The 25,561-nt window shown below is 42.9% G+C and overlaps 1 long non-coding RNA gene across 1 annotated transcript in view; it reads left to right on the top strand.

Annotated features, from left to right (window-relative positions):
• The first annotated feature begins 4,193 nt into the window (after nt 1–4,193).
• Nucleotides 4,194–25,561, top strand: part of LOC122464141 — a 31,891-nt gene continuing 10,523 nt past the window's right edge. The window contains exon 1 of the long non-coding RNA XR_006288057.1: nt 4,194–4,867. This is a non-coding gene — a long non-coding RNA (uncharacterized LOC122464141). The remainder of the gene's footprint in view (nt 4,868–25,561) is intronic.

Here is a 25,561-nt window from a genome sequence, read left to right as displayed (position 1 = left end):
TAGCTGTAAAATTTTTGGCACTTCTGTGTGACAATGAATAAAGGGCTAGAAGTGACTGATATTCTCATTTTCAAGGTATTACCAATAAACTGGGAAACAATAACATGACCACTACAAACACTCTGCTTAGACCGAGTAGGAAACTTGACCAAGCTCAGAAGACAGTCTGATCAATTGAATACAATTTGAGTGGAAAGAACCATAAAGTAGGGCTTGTCGGTTACAAATCCCAAGACCTAAAAATACAAATGTACTGGTAGGGTTTTACTACTGACCATCTGATCAGGAAAGTGACGTTGAGTGCACAAAGTTGGGGGAGATGAGTCAACTGATCCTGTTCTCGTTTATATCAGTCACTTGTCACTACTCAGGCAGCACAGATGGCCTTAAAATGGAAGTAAACTATATTTGTACCCACTTTAAAGTTCCCTTATACATCTAGAATGGTGTAACATGGCAGTAGTGTAAATGAAAACTGAAATAGTTGGTGTTTTCATCTACACATATATAAAACTGGTCAAATGTTACCATAGGACAATGTTTAGAAAAGCAATTTTTTCAACACCTTCAAAGATTTATTTTTGGGACAGCTAATTTTAATGGAACTAGGATGAGGTGTTCTTCTCCATTTAATCCTACAGTAAGTAGTGCACAGAAGCTGATTGGCAAGATGGTGACCACAGAGTAGTTAAGTTCAGCATTGTGGCAGGGGAATCATAAAACAAACAAAAACAGCAACGTCCCAAACTTTAAAAAGAGGAGCCTATTCTCCCCAGTCTGTTATAAAATTAGTTATTGGTCTTGGACTAGCTGTTTTACAAGTTATACTAGGATGAATATTTTGCTATTTATATGGTTGGCTATAAATTTTATTTAGTTGCCTAAAAGGAACATCAGGTAAAGACACATTTACCGACAGATAATGAGGTTAGTATCAAACCTTATCCCCTTAGTTGAAGTGATTGCATTTCAGCAATTAAATTAGGTTTCTCTGAAGCAGGTTAATAGAACTGCTGTGCAGTATTTTTGCCAAGATTTATTCTTTTTGATAAATCTACTTGGTTCAGCTCTATAGCACGGTTCCAGAAAACAACCTCTAAACCAGGTCTAATAATTAAACAGAATGATGAAGTTCAGATAGTTTAGGAAATCATCAAAGGTGGAGGGAAGCTGTTTTTAGCTATGTCCAGATAGATGTGGTGGTGGTGATATCCATGAGGTAAATTATGAAACCATGTAATAAACTGCATTTATTACACACCCTCACTAACTTACTCTGCCCACTAAGGGCCTGAAAAGTATATTGTTGGAAGAGGAATGCCCAGTGATTAGGGCACTAGCCAGGGACTTAGGAATCCAGAATTTTCTTCCCTGCATTGCTACAAACTTCCTGTATGACCGGGATGAATTCACTTAGACTCTCTGTGTCTCAGTTTCCCATTTGTACAATGAAGCTAATAGCATTTCACTACCTCATAGGAGTGTTGTGAGGATAAATACACTAAAACTATTGTGCCGTGCTCAGTATGGTAATAGGTATTTACTTATATGGTCCTAAGATAGATAGAAACTGCAGGGACTGAGTACCTCCTGGGAGTTAATGAGTATTCTCAGCTCCCATATCTATTTCTTGAATAGCCGTATTCCTGGAAAGTTCTAGATTGTATATATGGGGACTTATGATTCATCTCCTCCAATCAAATGACTTGTATGTGAATTAAGCTGTTCTTTACCAAAAGGCTCCAAAGAGAGCTGCTGTGTCTCGAAGTCCATTTAATATGTGAGGTCTGAAAAGATGGTGTGAACATTTGGGCCAAAAAATGCACTTGATGACATTTGCCCTTTTCAGTGACTCTCTGTGTGCCTATATCGTCTTCTGACCAATGACAGTAAACGTATCATAGCTGAGACAGTCTCTGTTGCATGCCATCACCAAGGAAGTACTGACCTAAGAGCCCTCATTCTGTTTTCATTCTGACCCCAACTGGAAACAGTCTCCAAGTATAAAAAAGCATATTGAATTCACTTGACTAAGTTAACCTTAAAAGGAATATGAGAAGAGTTTAGGATTGAAATAGAGCATGCAAAGGTGAATAGTTCAAAGAACAATCCTTACTGGAGAAACAGCTTCTCAGTACCAGGCAGAGAACGTAGCACATAAATTACATATATGCCAAACTACCTGAAAATAATCTGGATCCTCAGTGAAGCAAAGTATTGTATCCAATGGTTCACTGCCAGGGCAGATCTATCTGCTTTTCATTTCACTTTATCCACCATAAGAAAATCAACAGAGCCACACTTTTGCACCCCAGTGCAAAATCAGAATCTGATCCTTAAAATCAGAAATACCAAAACACCTTCTATCTAGAATGGAAGTCTGAACGCTTAATTTCATGATAGGAAAAGGAATTCTCTTTGATGCCTAATTATCTAATTTGAACACTCTATTTTAGTGTGTGTAAAGTGAGGGGAGAGAGGATCAAATTTAGATCCCAGGATCTGAACCTTTTAGATCAACCTGTTAGGTTTGGATTGGAGTCAGATCCAAAGCTAGGCATGTTTTGTAAACTGGTTAAAACTTGGCTCCTGCTGATACAAATCTAATAAGATCACCTGAAATTGTGGGGCTTCCACTGTTTTTAGCTGTGATAGCACGTAAAGAGCAAATATATGAGACTTTGACCCCAAAGAACCCTAATCTGAACCCCAAATCCAGATATGAAAGCCACTCTCTTTGTCCATCTCTGTGCAGCTGTTACCCGGGGTTCTTTCAACCCAAAGCTCTTGGTAACTTTTACTCTGTGCGAGGTGGTGTCAGGAAATAAATCAGGGGAGATGTGGCCGTCCGACCAATAGATGGCTGGCACAAAGAAGACAACACAAGAGTGCTTTCACTTAAAGCTAAACTTTACTTAGCCTCAAGCACTTTACACACGTCCACAACAGGTTAGTAAAACACCCCCAATCCTTGATAATTACCAAAGCTGAGTGTGGCTCTCAAGTGGCACAGCGGCAGCTCGTCTGCTAGTGGGGAACACAAGATGCATCCAGAGGGAGAGTCCAGTCCTGAAGAGTCCCACCACCTCAAACTTTCCCCCCTTATTTATACATTAGTAATAGAATGACATGTCCCTTAAAGAAAACTTGTTAAGCAAGCAGTTCCAATGGGCAAGCAAGAGGCTCCTTCTGATTATCAATTAGCCAGGTGTGGGTTTTGCCAGAGTTTGCAGCCTTGAGGCCCCAATAGACATTCCTGGGACACATCCTGCTCTTCTAAGATGCACGTATCAGCAACTTCAACACAATTCCTATCAGGAAGGATGCGGGGTCAAGCTGCCCTTTCTGTGGTACCCAAAAATCCCCCTCCCCTCCTGCCTTGGTTAAACTAAGCCTGCTGACTTGGCTAATTTACAGCCTGCTGACTTGGCTGCTTTTAGCAATAAGCCATAGTGGTTTCAGGAACTTTACTGGTTTGCCAAAGTCTCCCCGTACACAGCAAGTGAATTCCTGATTCTTAAAGCAGCACCATTTAGTATGTGCGGACAATAGGTGAAGGTGAGAAGTACTGGAGGGTTGGAAGTGAGGCAGGGGAGGGCAGAAAGGAGAAATAGAAAAGAGTGGGCATGCCCAGAATGTGAATGGGAAGCCTTCAAGGAAATCTAGAGAAGGATTCAATAGATGAGTTTTTCCTCTGAATCAATATTGTATCAAGGCCTCAGAATGGTGTTAAGGAATCTCTGTGCTGTCTTTTAATGAGACATAAAACCAAATTCCTCATTACTTACAGTAATTAAAGAGCCGATGGGACTGTTTACTGTATAATGGCTTTCTTGGCATGAGTTTGGGATGTCTACATTCAAAAGTGCTCAGCACTGGAATAGGAATTTTACCAGTGACTTCAATGGTGGCAGAGTTGGGCTAACACTGAACTCATTTGAATACATAGGCTAGTTGTTTCAGAGACATTTAAAATGTTTGTTTGAACTGTGTGGGCATCCCTTCCATGTAACGCCATCCTCCACTAGTTACCGTGGGTTGGTGAGATGGGGTGTGCTTCCCACACTTGCTCTGAAGGGGTTAATGTAGGCAAGATGGGCCAATTAACCTTTTAGGCTGCAAGCTGGGGAATATTTTGGCTGAGAGGAGAGCCCCAATTAAGGGAGGTTCACCTGTGCAGGAATAGGCAGGGCTTCTAAAAGCTAGGTAGCTAGTTGCAGGGAGAGGACTACAGTCACTCCCCCTGGGAGGAGGGGAAGAAAGAGAAACTTAGCGCCAAGAGGAAGGATTTGTCTAACAAACCCAGAGGAAAGGGGATTGGCTGGAAGGATGGGGAATGCGAGCCTGGGATGGGTAAGGTAAGAAGTAGTACAGAGGAGTATTAGGAAGATTTGTGGTTACCCAGACCTTCGCTGCTGGATATAGGGCCTTGGACTGGAACCCAGAGTATAGGGCAAGCCTGGTTCCCCTACCAGCCAATGGCACAATCTGGGAAGTGAACTTTGATGCTGTCTAGACCATGCATTCTAGCCACTGAGGGAGTGGCCCAGCAAGGGCAGTGGTTTAAGGATTTTCTGGGACAGTGAGGAAGGAGTTATTACCATGGATGGGGAGGCTAAGCCATGAAGGCAAGGTGCTGCAGCTCCTGAAGACCAAGAAAGGGGCAGCAGACAAAGAGAGCAAGATGAGGGGCAGAGGAACTGCAGGAAGAAGGCATCAGGCTGAAAGAGCCAATCCCCAGATTAGCCAGTAGGAAGTGTGCTCTGGCAGTGAGGAGAGTACCCCAGGACAGTCTGATTTGCAAAGCTAGTTAAGTATCAAAAGAGGTAGATCACTGACTGCAAAACCGACCATACAAAATCAAGAGGTAGAGTAACGTTTTAACTTGTGGTTTTAAAAACTATTAAAACATACTGCTGTTACACTAATGCTTATATTAAACAAAATGTCAGAGTAATATAGTCCAATGTCTTGGCATGCTCCTTAGTTATAGCAGAAATGAGCGCTGTGTTCCCCTATTAGAAACCTGGGGATCTCCACTTGCCAGCTCCATTAAGCCCCTGTTTCTAGTAATCATGGGTTATAAGATATTGGAGTTTATAACCCTCACTTTCCACAGCTAACTATTGCCAATCATGGTCCTCGGACTACTGTAATTTTTTGAGGGAGTGGCCCAGTGGTGGGGATTCTGCAATTGGAGGAAATATTTAACTGAGAGGAGGATTTTTACAAGACTGACAGCTATCTGAGCTGCTGCTATGTTAGTAATGTTGCAGGTAATCTCTGTAGAGAAATTAGTGAGCCCGGTGCAGACGAGGTGGTCAAAACTTCACCATACAGGCAATTTATTTCCTGGCTATTGCCACTACACAGGTGATGGCAAGTAACTAATTTTACACTTCCCTGTGATTCATTGGGAGTTGCACCCATTTATGCAACAGCTAAATCTGAGGTTGATAAAGCACTCTGGGATACTTCTCGCTGAAAAGTATTCTATACACACATAAAACATTATTATTTATGAGCAGATTGAGTCAGACTGTCATTTCATTTCATCAATCTGAGATTAGACTCAGGCCTGAGCCCAGCAACAGCTCAATAATACAAACTGATAGAGAAATATTTTACCAGGCTAAAAAGAAATCTGAGCAAAATAGTAAACAAATCATCACAAACAAGCCTCCCCACACATAGCATTTCTGTGACTTGGCATTTGGAATGGCAGATGGGGTGGCACAGAGCTTTTTCCACTGGGACAAGAACCTGCATTCCTTCTCCAGTCTGCTGCAGACATGTTTAATTTAGAGCACATAAAGATGGGGCAATTTTGCTGTGTGGTAGAACTGTAGAATGGTTATCAATATTTTATTAATCCTCTGAATTTCAACTGCATCGAAATGTTAGTAATACTGAAATCTATTGCAAACAGCTGTAGCATGTTCTGTCCTTGGGGGAACCCTTGTTGTTCAGTGAGGTCTCATGTGCACAGGCATGGGGAACAGATTCCTGTTTGCCACATTCAGCACCTTGTAGGCCAACCTCTGTATTCAAAGCTTACCCGTCCCCAGCTCCATCCCTCCATTCAGATTTAGGAGGACACAGCCCTCATGGCCGCTACTTTATGTGCTTGGTAATATTTCATTTTCTGAGCCAAAACAGTTATCCTTTTCCATTCGTACATTTTCTCTCCATTGGCTTTAATTAAGCTTACCCTAAGAAGCTTGTGAGGCTAGATAATGTTGTTACATGAAAGGAAAAGCTTACACACTAGGGGTGGCTCTCAAGCTTGCCCATCCTTTATAAAGCCAGGATTTATAAATCTTTAAGCTTTTCTGTTTTCAGACTCATTTTATTTAAACAGTATTTATATAAACTGCTCAGCAGATTAGAGGGGCAGCTCCATAGCCTTAATTTCAGTGTCACTTTCCAGATGTTTTGATCAGGCTTCATGCCTGGATTTAGTGTATTTGTGCACCCAAATAAAAAAATATCTCAATGATAAATCCTCTGGAAAGAAGGGGGAAATAGCAGTAAATAGCATGTGTTGAAAATCCAATGTAAATAAAAACAAAGGCCCACAGATAAACCAAATACAGTGGGGAAAGTTTGAAAGCAAAATGAATGCTGAGTTTGGGCTTTAAAAAACCCAATTATCCAGATCCTTAAAATTATATGTAAATGTGGGGCTTGGGATTTCTGAGCTAGTGTTTTCATGGATTTGTCAGTAACAGATGATAGGGGATAGTTATTAATAGCACATTGGGCTTGGGACCTGATCCAAAGCCCACTGAAGTCAGCTGAGGATCTCTAACTGTTACAAATATTAATGAAGTTGTCAGATTATCTCAAAATTAATTTTTACAGTGGTCAATTCTTGCAATGGCATGCACCCCAAGCCAAAACGATAGGGCATGATATAGAGGTTTTTTGTTCAACCACCTATCAAAAGAATAATTCCTCAATATATCAGAACTATGAAGATTTTGTCATACTTGGGGTGTCCAAAGTTAAACACCTAAATAATTGGCCTGATTCTTTTTTCCAGAGGCAGACACCTGCAGCTCCCATTAAAGTCCACCAGGATCTGTTTGATATGGAGAACCTCTCAAAATCAGACCACTTACTTAGATGCCTAAAGTTAGGCACCTAAGTCTGAAAAGTTGGCCTTACCAAATTGTCCTGAAGCATCTAATTTTGTGTGGACTTGGATCTAAGTTATTTATGCAGCATCTCTACATAATGTACCATTTTCTTTATATCTGCTATGGGAGAGAATATTTCTGAAAATCACTTTTCCAATTCCTAGTGCATTGAGATTGTTGGTTTTATGCCATAGTCAGTTGTGCAATACTTGTGATGTAACTTACTATGACAAGGCAGAACTTAACCCTGTAAGGCGCATTCTGCGAAGCCAGTGTTTTGGGTTTCTCTCTTAAGCATTGAATAGTCTAAACCCAGGCAGGGGGAATACCATGAATTCCACAAGTATGCACTTGAATTTGAAAATGGTTTCACTTTCGCCATGTTGGCGAACTGAAAATTGAAAAATATGATGTTTTCAGTTTTTGAAAACTGATGAAATGAAAATCGCAATTTGAAACAAAAAGAAAATTCTTGTATTTTTTTCAAAATATTTTGTGGAAAAATTGAATTGTTTTCACAAAACATTTTGATTAAACTGCTTTAGGGTCCTTTTGCATGGAAAAATTTAGGGGTTTTAGAGGGACAACTGAGCTACGGTGATGTTGGTCTCAAACAATGAGTCAGCCATACACTGTGTGACCAGACTAAACTGGTTTGCAAAGCACTGAACGTGGGAGAAGATGTCAAGTTTGAAAATGACATACAAGTACCTTAATTTATGGCTCCCATTTATCAACTGCTCTGAAAAGAGCACGTCACTGAAGGCCAACCTATTATATACACATTCAAACTATGTAGTTATTTTATTGTGGCAATAATAATCATTCTGATCTAAGTATGTTTTTGGTAAATTTCATCTGGTGCATTGGGTTGAAATGTAAGCTTAAATGTTTCGCTGAATTGGAACACTGAGATAAAACACCTGTATTGCCAAGGGCAATAAATATATCTGGAACTTTCCACCTTCACTTATGTCTATATTTCATTTCCACCCTCTTTATTTCCTTCTGACATGTCTCTTTGGCCTGAATTTTTTTCCCTCGCTTTTGTGATCATATTTAACTTTCTATTATTTTATCTCGCTGATCAGCTTTTTTCCAATATTAAAAGATGTTCCTCTTTCTTTTCTTTTTCTTTTTCTTTTTCTTTTTCTTTTCTTTTCTTTTCTTTTCAAATTCAGGTCATCCTACAGAAGCTTAAAACTAAGTAAGCCCATATCTTAGCTGCGACATGCATACCATATACCACACGGGCTACCTGAATACTGTAGCAGACTTTAGATGCTCATGAATCCTGAAGGCATGTTCTAGGTGAATTGTTTTCTCTGTATTGCTTTGGGGTGCTTCACAAAAGCCTAATGGTGGTGCCACAAAATTTCAGTAGGTTCTTTCTGCTTCAGGTCTTGTGGCAGCTGCAGGCTGTGTGGGGCACAAAATGTGGTTAGTGATGAACTAGGTTTGATATGTCTGACTCATCCAGCCATCTGTGATAACTCTTCTCTTTCCCCCGGCCACAAGTCCTTCCTGTACTAATTGCAAGTAAGCTGATTGCTGGAGGGCAGCCATATGGCGTGGTGTCGGTGATCAACCATTCCAGGGAACTACCCATAGACATTATCCTATTTAATCAACCAAACATAGTTTCTAGCCCCATCCTTCATTACACTTGTGTTGGATCAACTGTGGGCCCTCAGGCCTTGGGTGAGTAGTGCCCGTATGGTTCTGTTCTTTAGAATGTTCCTTATAGCCGCCTTTTGAGATTAACTTTGCCATAGTTACAGATCTAGATGCACATCTGTCCCATATCTGGGTTCTCTGAGTGCACCCATTTAGGCTTTAGGCATTATCCTCTCACCTTTTCTGGTGTGAAATTCCACAGTTCTCCCACTCTTGGACTGGGTCCTGGACTACAGTACTGTGGGTACCAATTGTGCTTACCCAGCAGGTCCAGCTGGGTTTGGCACCTGCAGTTCTTCCCTAAAGGAGTCTCATTCGTGATGTATAGCATGACCAGACAGCTTTGTCTAAGGGCCCCCATTTAATTTTAATAGTAGGAACAAAGTATAACATGAGAGAGGATTTTAAAACCCTAAACAGTCCACACGTGGCTTTATTACCTAAAGCCCAACAATCTTGAATAGCTTTCTAATAACATCACCCCTGCAGATGGGGGGAGAGTCTTTTTTTTTCTTCTTTTTTTAATCCATCTAGAGTTCCTTTGTCTTCTCCATTCCCAGCTTTTTGCCCCTTCTTGGCAAAGCTAGTTCTATAATTTGGTGGAGTCAGGAGGTATAATCCTCACCACTAATAGCTTGAGCATTGCCACTTAGCAACTGTGGAATGTTTCCCAGTGGGAGTGGCTTATATTGAGCCATTATTTTGCTTCCTGCCTGTTTTTACAACAACCCCTATTAAACTAAACCAATATATTAATACAGGAAAGATCCCAATAACCAAGTCACATACAGTATTCATTAATTATTACAGTACAGCTCCTCGTCTGTCACAAACTCAACTGGTTAGCGTCAGTGGTAGCCAAACCTAGAGAGAGATGATCATATGCAAGGCAGAGAGCACAGTGCCCTGTTTGTCAGTAATGCCATGTGAAATAATCCACTTTGCTTCTGGCATATTAGATGCATCTACAGAGATATGGAACTGTAGTTAGCTTTCAACGTGTGCATGGTTCCCAATCTCCCATGTGCTCTGAGATCATACACCATAGCCACCTCCTGAGCATCAGCCTGATGGCGGGGGAGAAGATTAAATGCAAACAAACCCCATTTGGACTCAGTTGCCTGAGGACATCCAGAATTATGATGACGGTGGCTTGTGCAGTCTTTATAAGAAAGTTAGGGTATAAAACAAGCCTTCGTTAAGCAACTGCTTAACTGATTACCCGTACCACCTTTCTTAGGGTCCTTTTAATTTTGATTGCTTAACTAAAGAAAATGGACTCAAGCACTGGAATTTGTTTTATAGAGTTTATTAAATATCCTTCACAATAGCAACGAATGTAGGCTATAAAAAGGCAAAAATTATATTTAGTCCATACATTAGAAAGTTGGTCAATATAATCATTTAGATTTTTCAGAATCAAATTACACAACCACAATAGACAATAACACTTATACTCAATTATCTTGGGAAGATGACTTTTGTTTAGATTTTTGACAGGGTCCCTCAGGATGGCCTTGCTTATGTCAATTTGTTATCAACTTCAGCATTGTTAACACAATAGATGAAAAACAATCCCAAGCTAGATCACAAAACAGTTTGGTCAATTACTTACATGCCTATTAACCAATGTCTCCATCCCAATAGATCTAGAGTTGTCAACTGTTTTACCCTATTTCCCAATTAATATTAGCCCTAGGAGCTGGCTAACGATCCTAACTACCTAAAATAAACTTCTGCGTTTATGACAGACTGAATAGACCAAGTGCGGTATAAGAAGTTTGCACACTTGATCTCATTTTATGTCTGTATACACCAGGAACTTGAAATGCCATATAAAACCATTAAATATGGTAGACACATGTACAGTTCTACAGTTTGAAGTAACAAGAGTAACTTCTTCAGTTTGAAAGCTACTTTACAACAATCTTGACTGGAAACAAAGACACACAGTAAGTGTGTTACAATCTTTAAAACACATACACAAGCATGTACACTTCCTTACTAATTAGGTACTCTGTTTCAGGAAGTGTTCATTTGACTGAATTGGGCCATCATCCAAGAGAGTCTGTATTACTTATCACCAGATCTTTGTTCAGCCATCAGTTTTCATCAGTTATCATTCACAGCAGGAGTGAGCCCTGCAAACTCAGGTGGAGCACAGGACAGACACAACTGTAGTCTTTTCCTACATAGGCATAGTATGACTTCTATGTTTGGGGGTGGGAGGAGCAGCTCCAGCCAGGCCAAGAGGGCCATGCATGGGGGGGGGGGGATTCCGTGCCTGACTGAAGCTTGCGGTTTGGGGGCGCAGGTGTAAGGCCTCCAGCATGCCCCTCCTATGCTTTGCCCATGTTTTCCTACTGTGCTAGCAGGCAACCCAAATTGCTGGAAAATTGAAAGAGTTAAAGGTTCCTATCTGAGGTAGGTACTTGATGTCACCAGGAGGAATCCCAGATAGCCAGCCCAGAACCTCAGCCTTTTCCCTTCCAGGTGTCTTTCATTTTTGGGAAGTGATGTGCTGAAGGAGATAAGCCATTTTATCCTATTTCTGTTGAGTGACCCATCTTGGTTCCCCTTTTTGGAGATGTTGGTGTGGACCAATTAGATTATGACCCCTATGTCTTCCAAAGATATGAAATGTCCAACAAAAATGAGTCATCCTCTCTCACCATCCAATCAGGGAATGAGACATCTGCTTTTGAGTTCCTGAAGCTGGGACTGGAATTTTCCAGTCTCTTTGTTTAACACATCTTGTCACTCTAGCTTTTATAAGACAAATTGGCCATAACAGTTGCTACAAACACCTTGGGACTTATTTTAAACATCGGCTGACTTACTCCAGTCAGCAACTTACCTCAGCAAGTCACTTTCCATGGGGCCCATACAGTGTATCCCTTGGCCAGTTTTTCAATTTCTCCTTCAACACTCCGCTAACTGTTGAAATGTCCAGTTTAAAGTTCATATAACTTATATGAAGTCCCTCCATATTCTTTGATGCTCTTTAAACTTGTTTTAATAGTCCATTATACAATGCAAAGTCACTTCAAGAACTATTGTTCTCACCAGGCTGGAACAGCTGTATAAATCTTGCATTTCTGTTTTGCTTGTTTTGACAACAATAGAAGGACCTTAGTATGTATGGCTGAGCTGAGTCTGTGCATCATTAATCAAATAGTTACACTTCTGATTAATTCCACTCTGTGGTCAAGTGTCCTTATAAACACACTATTGGGTTTCAGTTCCTTTAATTTACTACCACTTTCAGCACAGATGCATTTCACTAACTTGATAGCATAAGCATACTTGATTGCCAACATTAGCCTTGCTGCTTCAATTTATCACTTAAACTAAAAGAAATCAATATGAATGCAAACCCTTTCTTTCCTAACAGGATTGCTCATGAGGTGAACTCTGTCATTAAAGCTTACAATATTTTGCCCAAAGCTGTATCCCTTATAGCTGACTTCCCTGTGCACATTTTAATTATAATATTAGATTCCATCAAGTTCCTCATTTTACTACTGTCTCTGGCACATCACGTAATATCAATGTTTGATATTAATGTAATATGATTTTTAATTAATTCATAGACAGGGAAAAAGGAGCTGTCTTTTAACTACACCAGGGATACACTCTTGCCAAAGGCTGCGGCAACTCTGAGTTTCCTCAGACTATTGAAGAAATCTAGTTATTAGACCTGGGTTGTTTATTCTCTCAGCCCTCTGTTCTATCTGTACTAAAAGGTGTGATGCCTGGGCAATTCTTAAATAGTAATACTTTTTTCAATTGAAGTAACTAAGGCCCCCAGACTATGAATGAACAGAAGCCCAACCCAGTCACTGACAATGAAAGTCACTAGCCACAGAAGGTGGCACTACGGAAGAAGCTGTTCTGAGAACAAGAGGTGCTTGTGTGAGGAGAACACCATTAAAGTTCAGAAACCGGTAGTTGCTGACTGATGTCCAATACCCTAACCTCCATCCTAGACATCTGTTTCTGTGCCTTATAAACTGGCTGAGTTTGTGGTTGTATTGGCTACTGTGTGATTTGCATTTGTTGGGGTTTTTAATTCTTAAAAGTGGAGAGAGATCAGTAGCCACTAGAGCTGGTGATATTGACCTTTCCTAGGCTGTTCTTATTTTTAGACCAGTGAGTTCCCTTTCTGAGGTCCAGCTTTTGTTGATGTTTTGTCTTCTGACCTCCCTTTTGGTCCACGGTTTCTTTGTTCCAGTGAATCGTGGTTGTTGTGAGAGGTCACAACATGATCTTTGTAATCATGATCCATGTCGTATGACTGTGGCCGGGAAACAAAGATCATTGTCTTACTAGGACTCATCTGAGTCACAGATTTATTGCAGTCTCCACCCTTCCTGCACTTTTTTCTCAATCCTTAGGTGAGTAGCTTTCTCCTGCCTTGGCTTCCTTCCTTTGAGAATGTGCAGAAGTGCTTTTCTTGCTAACAGTCACTTAGTCCAATTCAGGTTGTCTTACTTAAACTGTATCGTTGGGAAGCCCTGGTCATGTGTTAAAGGTCTCCAGCTCCCATCTTTCCCTACCTACAAGGAATTCAGTTGCCTAACATTTTATCATCTTTCTCCCCATCCTCCCCCAACAGAATCATCCAGGCCCTTTGATGGCCTTCTTCATTGCTTGCTCCCTCACTGAGGGGCATTTCTCTACTTTCTGCCCGTCTGGCTTTAAGCAAATGTAACTCTTTGCAATGGGATTGTAGCTTTCATTCAGATATGTTATCCTTCTTAACTCTCAGTCCTTAAGAGCTGATTACTGTTACTGGGAACTATTAAACACTGGCTGGCCACATTCCAGGCATGAGCAAAGTCACACTCCAATACCTCACAGGCAGTGGATGAAGGAGAACAACATATGATGGGGAGTTCATCAGTTTTAGTGAGCTTTCATCCCTGGTCTCATCATCATGTGGTGATAGGTCTTGTTGTAGTGAGATACAGAAAGAGGAGGAGAATGGGGACAAAGAAGAGTTGTGCCTGAAAGGGAGTTCATATCCCCAAGCAGTAGGCCTAGATCTGCCAAGCAAAGTATCTGTATGGTACACCTCTACAGTGGTCCTGATTTCCCCATACCTAGAACTGCTGCACTCTTATGCTTCTTTAGGATGGAAAATCTGTTGCTGTTAAAAACAAAGAAAACTGGGGGAACCATGTCTTTCCTCTTCCATGGAAAAGTCTGAAATACCCGGCGCAGGTTTCTACATTTTGAAAGATTTAAAGACTATTACAAAGGGATTTTTGTGCAGAATCAATTATGTATGACTTACGTGTCATTGGAAGGGAATAGGTCTCCTCCTGTTCTGCTGGAGGGAAGGGGGAAACTAAAGAAGATAGATCATATTTTAGAAAAGAGGATGACTCCCAGCAGGGATAACACTTATTCCCCTGTCAGATGTGGTTGCTGCTCCAGCTGTTTCCAGGAACGCTAGAAGCTTCTCAGCCAGGCTCCTCCTCTTCCAAATTCAAAATCCTATTAGTCTTCTCCTCGCCAATCAGGAGGCAAGAGAGCTGTAGGAGAGTGTCCTCCTTGTCACCAGGGTGAGGGATTGTTGAGGGGATGTCCTCTCCTGCTTTTAGTAGAGGTGAAGAAGTTATGTGCCTGAACACTCCCTCTCACTTTCACCCAGCTCACACATGAGGCTGAATTCTCTGCAGTGTCATGGCTTGAGTATAGCTGTGCCAATTTACACCAGCAGAGAATTTGACCGAGCATCAGCTGGGCTCCCAGCCCCATCTCCAAAAGCACGCTCTTTCTTGTGTAAGTTGTGCTGCTTTGAGCTGTTTGGACTTTTCACTAACTTTCACTGTTCACTGAAGGGCTTTGGGAAAACAGATGCTCATTAAAAATGTGTATTTTTAAAAGTATTTTATTTTTCTCAACCTTTTCCCCCCTCTGGTACAGAACTGGCTGCAACTTGAGAGCATCAGCCAAAAAAATCAGACACTGAGTAGATTATCTTCTGTAGTTGGTGAAGCATGAAAATCTGAATTGTCTAACCACTGACAACCTATTCCCCTTTCCTGACAGGCACTTTTGCTACCTAGGGATCACAGGGGACTAGAAGAAGGGAGACTTTTGTTATCATAATCACCTTTGTCTGTATAGAACTAAAGGAAACTTCCATTTCTTACCACCTCCTGAAAATCTCCAAGTCACATTATGTATTTTTATTTATTTATTTATTTTTTGTTTTTGCAGTAGTTCTCCTAGTACCGGTTGATCTATGTCTCAGACTTGGTCCCAGGGCTGGTTTCAGAGGCATTCAGAAAAAGTGACTGTTATCATTGTAGATAATTATTGAGCATTTACTACCTTGTTTACCAGGAGAGAAGGTATTAGCACTTTTATTGTTATAGTTTGGAAAACAATTGCTATGGTATTTGTAGTTAATTTAATCTTTAAATGTGTGTGGGGGTTTTCCCAGTTGAGGCTGTACATCAATTCCTCTATCTAACATATATAAATATTTCAGTATGTGACAAACTGAAATTTGAAAATATCCTCAAATGCCCCATCATAATCTGGCAAAAATGTTTAGTTTTGTACTCCATTATTAGTCCTTCTTATTTCTTCCTTGGTCCACTGCATTTTAAATGGCAATACAGGGGTGGGGGATAGAGAATTCTGCTTGCCTGTATCTCTTTGTTGGGAGTTTACTTTACTAACCTTGTTTGCAGTAATCGGTGAATTCGCATGATCTATAATAATAAATCCATCAGTTGAAGCATGGTTTTTCTCAGAAAACTCAATACATTTTCTTAGAGTTAGGTGCCAACTCCATTCCCATCATGTTGCATAAGACGAGACAAAGCAACTTACAACACTGGATGCAGTAGCACTATGAGGAAAAGACTCTGGAGGGAAGAACAATCTTTCGAAACGCACTTCCAAGGAGCTGAGAGACTCTACCCTGACTATTTTTCAGCTATTTGGTTTAAAAAAACAGCAACACCCAGAATATATGAAGGACCTGTTCATCATTACCCTACAGCCACTTTGGGCCTTAGACCTTTACAGAGGCAGCCTCTGTAAAGCCCCATTAGGGCCAGTTAGTGAAGCAATTTATGGGGAAAAAATCTAACAGGATAACCTTGCCTTCCTCCATGCAGAGGCTCTGAAGAAAAATCAAAGAATCTTAGCCCTGGTCTACACTACGAATTTAGGTTGAATTTAGCAGCGTTAGATCGATTTAACCCTATACCCGTCCACACAACGAAGCCATTTTTGTTGACTTAATGGGCTCTTAAAATTGATTTCTGTACTCCTCCCCGACAAGGGAATTAGTGCTGAAATCGACATTACCAGGTCGAATTTGGGGTAGTGTGGACGCAATTCAACGGTATTGGCCTCCAGGAGCTATCCCAGAGTGCTCTGTTGTGACCGCTCTGGACAGCACTCTCAACTCGGATGCCCTGGCCAGGTAGACAGGAAAAGCCCTGCAAACTTTTAAATTTCATTTCCTGTTTGGCCACCATGACAAGCTGATTAGCACGAGTGACCGTGCAGATCTCATCAGCAGAGGTGACCATGGAATCCCAGAATCGCAAAAGAGCTCCAGCATGGACTGAACGGGAGGGTACTGGATCTGATTGCTGTATGGGGAGACTAATACATGCTATCAGAACTCCATTCCAAAAGACGAAATGCCAAAATTTTTGCAAAAATCTCCAAGGGCATGAAGGACAGAGGCTATCACAGGGATCCGTAGCAGTGCCACGTGAAACTTAAGGAGCTCAGGCAAGCCTACCAAAAAACCAAAGAGGCAAACGCTCGCTTGGGGTCAGAGCCCCAGACATGCTGCTTCTATGATGAGCTGCATGCAATTTTAGGGCGTGCCCCTACAAACTATCCCACACCTGTACGTAGACTTCTGCAAGGGAGTCTCACACAACAGGGTTGAGGGTTCTGGGGACGAGGAAGATGATAGCGCACACCAGTCAAGTGGAAAAACCGTTCTCCGTGGTAGCCAGGAACTGTTTGTCACCCTGGAGCCAGTACCCTCCCAACCCGGGCCCCTGGACCTTGAAGGCGGAAAAGGCACCTCTGGTGAGTGTACGTTTGTAAATATAATACACAGTTTAAAAGCAAGTGTGTTTAATGATTAATTTGCCCTGCAGACTTGGGATGCGTTTGCAGCCAGTACAGCTACTGGAAAAGTCTGTTAACATGTCTGGGGATGGAGCGGAAATCCTCCGGGGACATCTCAATGAAGCTCTCCTGGAGGTACTCCCAAAGCCTTTGCAAAAAGTTTCTGGGGAGGGCAGCCTTATTGCGTCCTCCATGGTAGGACACTTTAGCACACCAGGCCAGTAGCACATAGTCTGGAATCATTGCATAAGAAAGCTTGGCAGCGTGTGGTCCCGAATGTTTGCTGACATTCAAGCAACATCCTTTTTTTCTCTCTCTGTGTTATCCTCAGGAGAGTGATATCATTCATGGGCACCTGGTTGAAATAGGGGAATTTTATTAAGGGGACATTCAGAGGTGGCCTTTCCTGCTGGGCTGTTTGCCTGTGGCTGAAAAGAAATCCTCCCCGCTGTTAGCCACGCGGTGTGAGGAGGGGTGAAGCCATCCTCCCAGAGAATTGGGTGTGGGGAGGGTTTAGTTGGGTTTGTGCTGCACGTTAACCCCAAAACATCAGCCCCTCCTTTAAATGGCCAATGCATCTTTTTCAATTTTACTCTCCCATTTTTTCCTCCCGCAGCTGCAAAAGTTTCAACACTCCCCCTATCATCTCCGTCCCAGAGGCTAGCGCAGAGAAGAAGGCGAAAAAAACACACTCATGATGAAATGTTCTCTGAGCTCATGCAGTCCCCCTGCACTGAAAGAGCCCAGCAAAATGCGCGGAGGCAAGCAATGTCAGAGTGCAGGAAAGCACAAAATGAACGTGAGGACAGATGGCTGGAGCAACAGGAGAGGTGGCAGCAGTGTGATGAAAGGAGGCAGGAAGCAATGCTGAGGCTATTGGAGGATCAAACTGATATGCTCCGACGTATGGTAGAGGTGCAGGAAAAGCACAGACCACCCTGCAGCCTCTGTGTAATCAACTGCCCTCCTCCCCAAGTTCCATAGCCTCCTCACCCAGATGCCCAAGAATGCGGGGAGGCTCCGGGCACCCAACCACTCCACCCCAGAGGACTGCCCAAGCAACAGAAGGCTGCACTTCAAAACTTATTGAATTCCAGTGTGGCCTTGTCCTTCCCTCCTCCCCACACCCCACCCAGTGCTTACCTCCTCCCTACCCCTCCCGGGCTACCTTGGCAGTTATCCCCCTATGTGTATGATGAATTAATAAAGAATGTATGAATTTGAAACAACAATGACTTTATTGCCTCTGCAATAAGTGATCGAAGAGGGCAGGGGAGGGCGGTTGGCTTACAGGGAAGTACAGTGAACCAAGGGGGCAGGTTTCCATCAAGGAGAAACAAACAGAACTGCCACACCGTAGCCTGGTCAGCCATGAAACTGGTTTTCAAAGCTTCTCTGATGCACAGCGCGCCTACCTGTGCTCTTCTAATAGCCCTGGTGTCTGGCTGCGCGTAATCAGCGGCCAGGCGATTTGCCTCAACTTCCCACCCCACCATAAACGTCTCTCAGATATTGTGGAGCACACAGCAAGCAGTAATAACAATGGGAATATTGGTTTCGCTGAGGTCTAAGTGAGTCAGTAAACTGCGCCAGCACGCTTTTAAATGTCCAAATGCACATTCTACCACCATTCTGCACTTGCTCAGCCTGTAGTTGAACAGCTCCTGACTACTGTCCAGGGTGCCTGTGTATGGCATCATAAGCCATGGCATTAAGGGGTAGGCTGGGTCCCCAGGATAACTACAGGCATTTCAACATCCCCAGTGGTTATTTTCTGGTGTGGAAAGTAAGCCCCTTGTTGCAGCTGTTCATACAGACCAGAGTTCCTAAAGATGCGAGCGTCATGTACCTTTCCCGGCCATCCCACGTTGATGTTGGTGAAACGTCCCTTGTGATCCACCAGTGCTTGCAGCACCATTGAAAAGTACCCCTTTCGGCTTATGTACTGGCTGCCTTGGTGATCCAGTCCCAAGATAGGGATATGGGTTCCGTCTATGGCCTCACCACAGTTAGGGAATCCCATTGCAGCAAAGCCATCCACTATGACCTGCACATTTCCCAGGGTCACTACCCTTAATAGAAGCAGCTCAGTGATTGTACTGGCTACTTGGATCACAGCAGCCCCCACAGTAGATTTGCCCACTCCAAACTGATTCCCGACTGACCGGTAGCTCTCTGGTGTTGCAAGCTTCCAGAGGGCTATCGCCACTCGCTTGTGAACTGTGAGGGCTGCTCTCATCTTGGTATTCTTGCGCTTCAGGGCAGGGGAAAGCAAGTCACAAAGTTCCATGAAAGTGGCCTTACACATGCGAAAGTTTTGCAGCCACTTGTTTCCTGGCCCCGGAATCGGCGTTCCATGGCATGAGCCTGCCCCACTGCCACCAGGATGGCCAAATTGCCGGGGCCCATGCTCTGAGAGAAGTCTGTGTCCGTGTCCTCATCACTCTCGTCTCCACGCTGCCATCGCCTCCTTGCCTGCTTTTGCAGGTTCTGGTTCTGTATATACTGCATGATAACGCGCGAGGTGTTTACAGTGCTCATAACTGCCGCAGTGATCTGAGCGGGCTCCATGCTTGCCTGTGTATGGCGTCTGCAGGAGAGCAGAGTTGCAGGGGAAGCGGTGGTTGGATGACCAGTTTTGCAGACCTACTGCACCGTCTGCTGCCAGGACACAACAGCTGAGCGGGCTGCACGCTCGCCATGGTATGGCGAGACAAGAGCAGCCGAGCAGAGTTGCAGTGCAAGCGGCAGATGACAACGGTCATATAGAGGACCTGCGAGGTGGATTCATAGCACCAAGAGAGCAGAGTGGCAGCGGAAGTGGTGGTTCGATGACGACAGTGTGCAGCCCTACCGCACTGTCTGCTGAAAGCAGTCTGGCGCCCGCACGGACAAAGGCGCAAAACGATTGTCTGCCGTTGCTTTCATGGAGGGAGAGGCTACTGACGACATGAGCGGTCTATGAGAAGGGGCAGAGAAGCATAAAAAACCAACACAGAGTGGCTGTCCTGTGTGTTCCACAGACAAGAGCATGGACACAGATTGCCATCCCAAGAAAAGGATCTGAGACTGAAGCATGGTGCTTTGAAGAAGTGTATTCACCTGGAAATAAAATAGTCACTATTGCCATATTTATATTAAAAGAGGCTGAGTTACTTTCAGTCCTTAGGTTAAATAAACTCCCCATCTTTGAGATACCCTGACTCTGGGCTGCCTCAACCAGCAGCAAGAAGTTAATTGTAAACCATGGAGACCAGCTGGTGACGCTAATTACAGTACTTGTAAATTCAATGCATGTTGCTGCTGCTTTGATTATCTCGGTCACACCCAACTGATTTATCTTCTGCACGTTTGAAATTTGTGGCTTCATTTACTTCAACACATCAGCTCCACAGAATGGTGTTTTTTCTTTTTCTTTTTCTTGTTATGTGCTTTATTTGGCTTTCCTTGAATTAGTGAGCAAGCAAACAAGCGATCTTTGGGGAGTTTTTAAAGTCAGTTGAGTGGAGGGGAATTTGTGATGCTCCTAACCCATGGTCAGCGTGAACTCTTTCAAACCCATCTAATTACATGTTAAGATAAGGATATTAATGCCATCAATCTGCACTGCTAGCTCAGTATCCCGGACACTCAGCCCTCTGGCAACTCTCTCATGTAATAGAACAGCGTAATGAATGGTTTATAAAGGAAGTGTTATGCATAACATAGCATTTCTATCAGCTGGTTTGTAATCACTAAGCACATGAAAGTGAGGTTAACAAGCTCAAGGCCTGGTCAGCCATTGCTGAGAGGCGGGGGGGGGGCGGTCATCCTTCCTCATCCCTTCCGCAATATGGCAGCAGGTATTTCTAAACTCTGGCTTATAAAACACAGAGATCTCAGGGTTGTTTTCCACCATATTCCTGCCTGCTGAAAGTTGAAGTATCAGTCGATGCCTATTTTGAAAAAGCAACTGGAAAGGTTTGTGTATACCACCAGTGCCACCTAGTGTTGGACGAGAACAGGAGCGGTTAAGACATTTCCTTCTCAATTAATTAACCTGGCCTTCAGAGGGAAGCGAGGGGAGTTCATTTTTTTCAGTCCCCAAAATGCATACTGTCTCACTTCAATTTCACCCTGTTTGTGGAATTTTTAATGCTGACACCTCTGTATCCATAATGCATTTCACTCTAAATATATGGGCTTATTTTGCTGGTAAATCAGCAGAGTGGCAAATATTTAAGTAGGAGCCATCAATTTCTTACACACTTTGAGTCAAAATCAGATGGGATAGAATTGGTGCTGGACGTTGGTGAGGCTCTGCACTGGTGTAATACCCTAAGTCTCCTCTCTACTTTATCTTAGACCCCTGCCTGGGTGCTTTTCCTGCTTCAACCCCACCCTTGTGCTTCCTCTCTGTATAAGTTCCACACCCTTCAACTGACTTTCAGTGTTTATGCTACCTATCCATTTGTTGGTGGGGGAGTGGGGAGGGTTGGGTTTGTTTGTTTTTTAAACAAGATAAAAAATATAATATACTGGCCAGTCCAGAGTGAAGATCTCATCCACAGCAAATCAGAAAAGAGACAACTGTTGGTTTGTTGCAAGTTTCAGGATATAAATAAGTGTGAAGGGATAATAGTTATCTTACCTGCTGGGAGGGTTTATTTTAATTTTAAATCCAGTCAAATGTACTTGCTCCTCTGAACTGCTTCTTCACTGTGATATACCAGGGTGTTCTTTTTAGTTCACATTGAGCAGCTGCCAGAAGATATGTAAAGGCTTGTATTTTCAACCTTAGCTACTGACAACACACCCTTCAATGCCTGATATCAACTAAGAATAAGCATGATCCAGTGATTTGGGTGCTAGCCTTGGATTCAGGAGACCTTGGTTCAATTTTCTTCTTTGCCACAGATGTCCTGTGTGCGACCTGGGCAAGTCATTTAGTCTGACTGTTATCCATATGTAAAATGGGTTTAATAGCAGTTCCTAATCTCACAGGGGTGTTGTAAGGATAAAGATTGTGAGGTGCTCAAATACTACAGTAAGGGGGGCCATAAATGCCTAAATCTACCTATACAGAAATATTTAGATTAACTAGCTGACCCATCTTTCAGACTAGGAACTTTCTGGGAGCTGTTGGATCTCTCTTTCAGTTGCTGTACCCTCCCTTGATAGTGATCCCAACCTCACTTCTCAGTTGTCACAATCTAAGCTTCCAGCAACTCCACCCTTTCAGACTTTACCCACCCAGCGGCTGATAGCTCCCATTGTCTTCCCATTCAAGCACTAATGCCCAAACCCAACATCTGTCAGAAAAAGCCTTGTTTCCATTGTCCTCCTGGTAATTAAGTAGCAAAATTTGCTGCTGTTCCCTCTCTTCCCCCACCCCCACCCCAACCCCCCAAAAAACCCACCACCACCAATTGCTGTAGCTTATTGAGCTGTTGTTCTCTTCTCCTAGGAGATAAAATGTTGTTCATTCTCTAACAGAAAGCTTCGGATTTTTCAGGAGATTTTTTTGCCTCATGCTATTTGACACTTTGAACCAATGTTACCTTGGGGCAGCAGACGAAAATAAGAATTTAATTGGTCATTGAAATCAATACTTTTAAGCAGTGCTAGAATAAATGATTTTTGTTATACCATTAGTCCTGCCCCAGCATTGCTATTTTTAGTCAAGGGTGTAAGTTGCATTATAATAATAATAATTTGAAATAAAAACAGCTTGTAGAGATGTGAACTGAATGATCATGCCCTGTTTCCTACCCACTTCATTTTAGCATTTCTGGGTTGGGCTGCCATGTAGAAGAGCAGATGTTTGTGAAAATGAAGCACACTGACAAAAAATATTAGTTTTATGAGCACCTGAACATGGATTCTATTTTAAATTAGAGAAATGGGCTATTTCTTATTGTATCCGAACCGCTTTATTATACCAAAGTAAGAGGACATCTGAGAAGTCCATTGTACTGTACTAAGAGGGCTTCTGAGAAGTACACTTTCAGTCACCCTAAGCAGTAGGGCTAGGCAGAAAACAACAATTCTCTTCTGCAAAAAGGCTGCGGTTTTGGCATTTGTTTGTTCCGTCACTGTAAGTGGAGTTGGAATGAGCTCTCCCCTGACATCTAGTGGTGAGCTGTGGAAAAGGACTTCAGGAGCTGATCTCATTTGCATGGGCACACCCACCCTGCCTAGGTGCTCAGCATGATGGGATTGCTTGCCCAAATGATCACTTGTGGCTGGTGTTGGATCCCCAGTCTCCTTGTTATTGGGGCAGGAGTAATGAAGGGTGGTTATCCTTGTTGTGTGAATTGAGGGCAGCAGAATGATACCTGGCATACCCTGATGGAAGGACTTACCCTCTGAACTGGGCAGAGCTGGGACTTGAGTCACTCACCCTTGGTCTACACTCCAGAATTTATGTTGGTATAACTGCATCATTCAGGTTTGAAAAATCCACCTCCCTGAGCAATGCAGTTATACTGACCAAATGCGCGGTTTAGGCAGTGCTACGTCGGCAGGAGGGCTTCTCCTATTGACATACGTACCACCTCTTAGGGAGGTGAAGTATCTATGCTGATGGGAAAAGCTCTCCAGTCAGCGTAGCTGGCATCTTCACTTAGGCTTTGTCTACACTGGCACTTTCGTCGTTAAAACTTTTGTCTCTCGGGGATATGAAAAAACACCTTCCCCCAAATGACAAAAAGTGCCTAGTCGGTGGGAGCCGCGCTCCCAGCAATGAAGTCACCGCCCCTCGTTGGAGGTGGTTTTATTTTGTTGCCGGGAGAGCTCTCTCCGGGCAACAAAAAGTGACTACATAGCACTCCCTACAACGGCGTGGCTGCAGGGGCACGGTTGTACCATTGTAAGGTGTGCAGTGTAGACATAGCCTAAGGGCTACAGTGACCAAGCTGCACTGGTGCAACTGCGCCACTGCAGCGCTGTACGTGTAGACAAGCCCTCACTCTCTCTCCCTCTCTCCACCAGTCCCTGTCTCCACCCAATCGATCCAGGACCTGAGAAAACTTACCATGACATTTTTACTGAAACTACATTACATTTCCACGAAAAGTTTTGGTTTTGATGATGAGGCGTTTTCTGGGGGTTTTTTAGTCAAATTGCTAACTCATCTTTCTAATCAGTGGATGCGGTGATACTATTCCTAGCTAAAAGAAAAGGAGGACTTGTGGCACCTTAGAGACTAACCAATTTATTTGAGCATAAGCTTTCGTGAGCTACAGCTCACTTCATCGGATCCGATGAAGTGAGCTGTAGCTCACGAAAGCTTATGCTCAAATAAATTGGTTAGTCTCTAAGGTGCCACAAGTCCTCCTTTTCTTTTTGCGAATACAGACTAACACGGCTGTTACTCTGAAACCTGTTCCTAGCTAGAAATCCTTTTTTCTGAGACTGACTAAATGTTGGAATGACACTGCTTCCACAATGTAGACAGGAACCAAGGATACATTCACCTGCTACGTCTCTTGGCGCAGAGCAGGAGTAGATACCTTTCTACAAGTATAGCCCAGTATTATGGGCCCAGTCATCTCTCACTCTAGTGAATACCACCCTTAAGCCTATGCAAATGAGAGCCGTATCAGGTACATGGGTGAAATCCTGGCCCCACTGAAGTCCACAGCAAAACTCCAATTGGCTTCATTGGGGCCAATAGTTCATCCTATGACTTTAACAAATGTATCCATCACTTACGTCCTCTGAACCTTACTTTTTTGGGATCTACTCCTTGGAACTGTGTGTAGAAATGGCATATAAATCAGATGGAAATGGCCTTGCAAAACTGACAAGAAAATTGACTGGCCCAAGCACTAACTCTGCTTATCTGCCACTTCCACTGATAGTTGAAAACTGATGATCTGTTACTCATCTGCCAAGAAAGAAATTCCTGGCTTGAGTGGGCGAGAGGAATTTTGCAAGGGTGAGATTAAAATGTGCTCCCCTGTCTGCTGGGAGTCAGGTGTCAACTTTTTGTTTGTGGACCACAAAATTAATTGCTCCACAATAGAATCAGATTCTATATTAATGAAAAATTGTGTTGTCACTTTGCTTCAATATCAGCAACTCAGCTAGCAAAACTGCTTTCCTGAGCAGCTAGGTAACAATCTACCCTTCGTCCCTCCTTCCCAATTATGTTTTTCATTCTGATTTTAAAAAATGAACAGGAAAAAATGAAACTACAGAAAACTATGGAGTATCATATCGTATGTGTCTTACAAGAATTCTGTTCTGTAGAGACTAACTCTAATGATGAGAGAGGAGTTGCATCTCCATGGTCAACCAATCCTTGGAGACTCTGATGACCGTGTCAACAGCAAGGGCCAGTTAGACCTAGTTATTGTAGTGGTTTCTTTGAGATGTGGACATATCTCCACTTGGAACTGGGCTGCGGCCACCAAACTCATGTCACAGTAAACCTCTTTCAAGAGGTAACAGCTTTTGGCTGCTACTCATTTGGCCTACCTTTCGAGTCTGTGATCTAGAAGAAAAAGGCTTCAACATCCTGTTGTTAATCCCTTAACAAAAATGGTCTGCAAAAATAGAGAGCAGCCAGTGTCACAAAATATCCTTAATTATATACCTCCTTATGCTATCCTTACTCGGTGTCAAACCAGGACCCT

This window comes from Chelonia mydas, chromosome 1, assembly GCF_015237465.2.
Source record: "Chelonia mydas isolate rCheMyd1 chromosome 1, rCheMyd1.pri.v2, whole genome shotgun sequence".
Lineage (NCBI taxonomy): Eukaryota > Metazoa > Chordata > Testudines > Cheloniidae > Chelonia > Chelonia mydas.
Note: the sequence above shows the minus strand (reverse complement) of the source record. Positions and strands in the feature narration are given on the sequence as shown.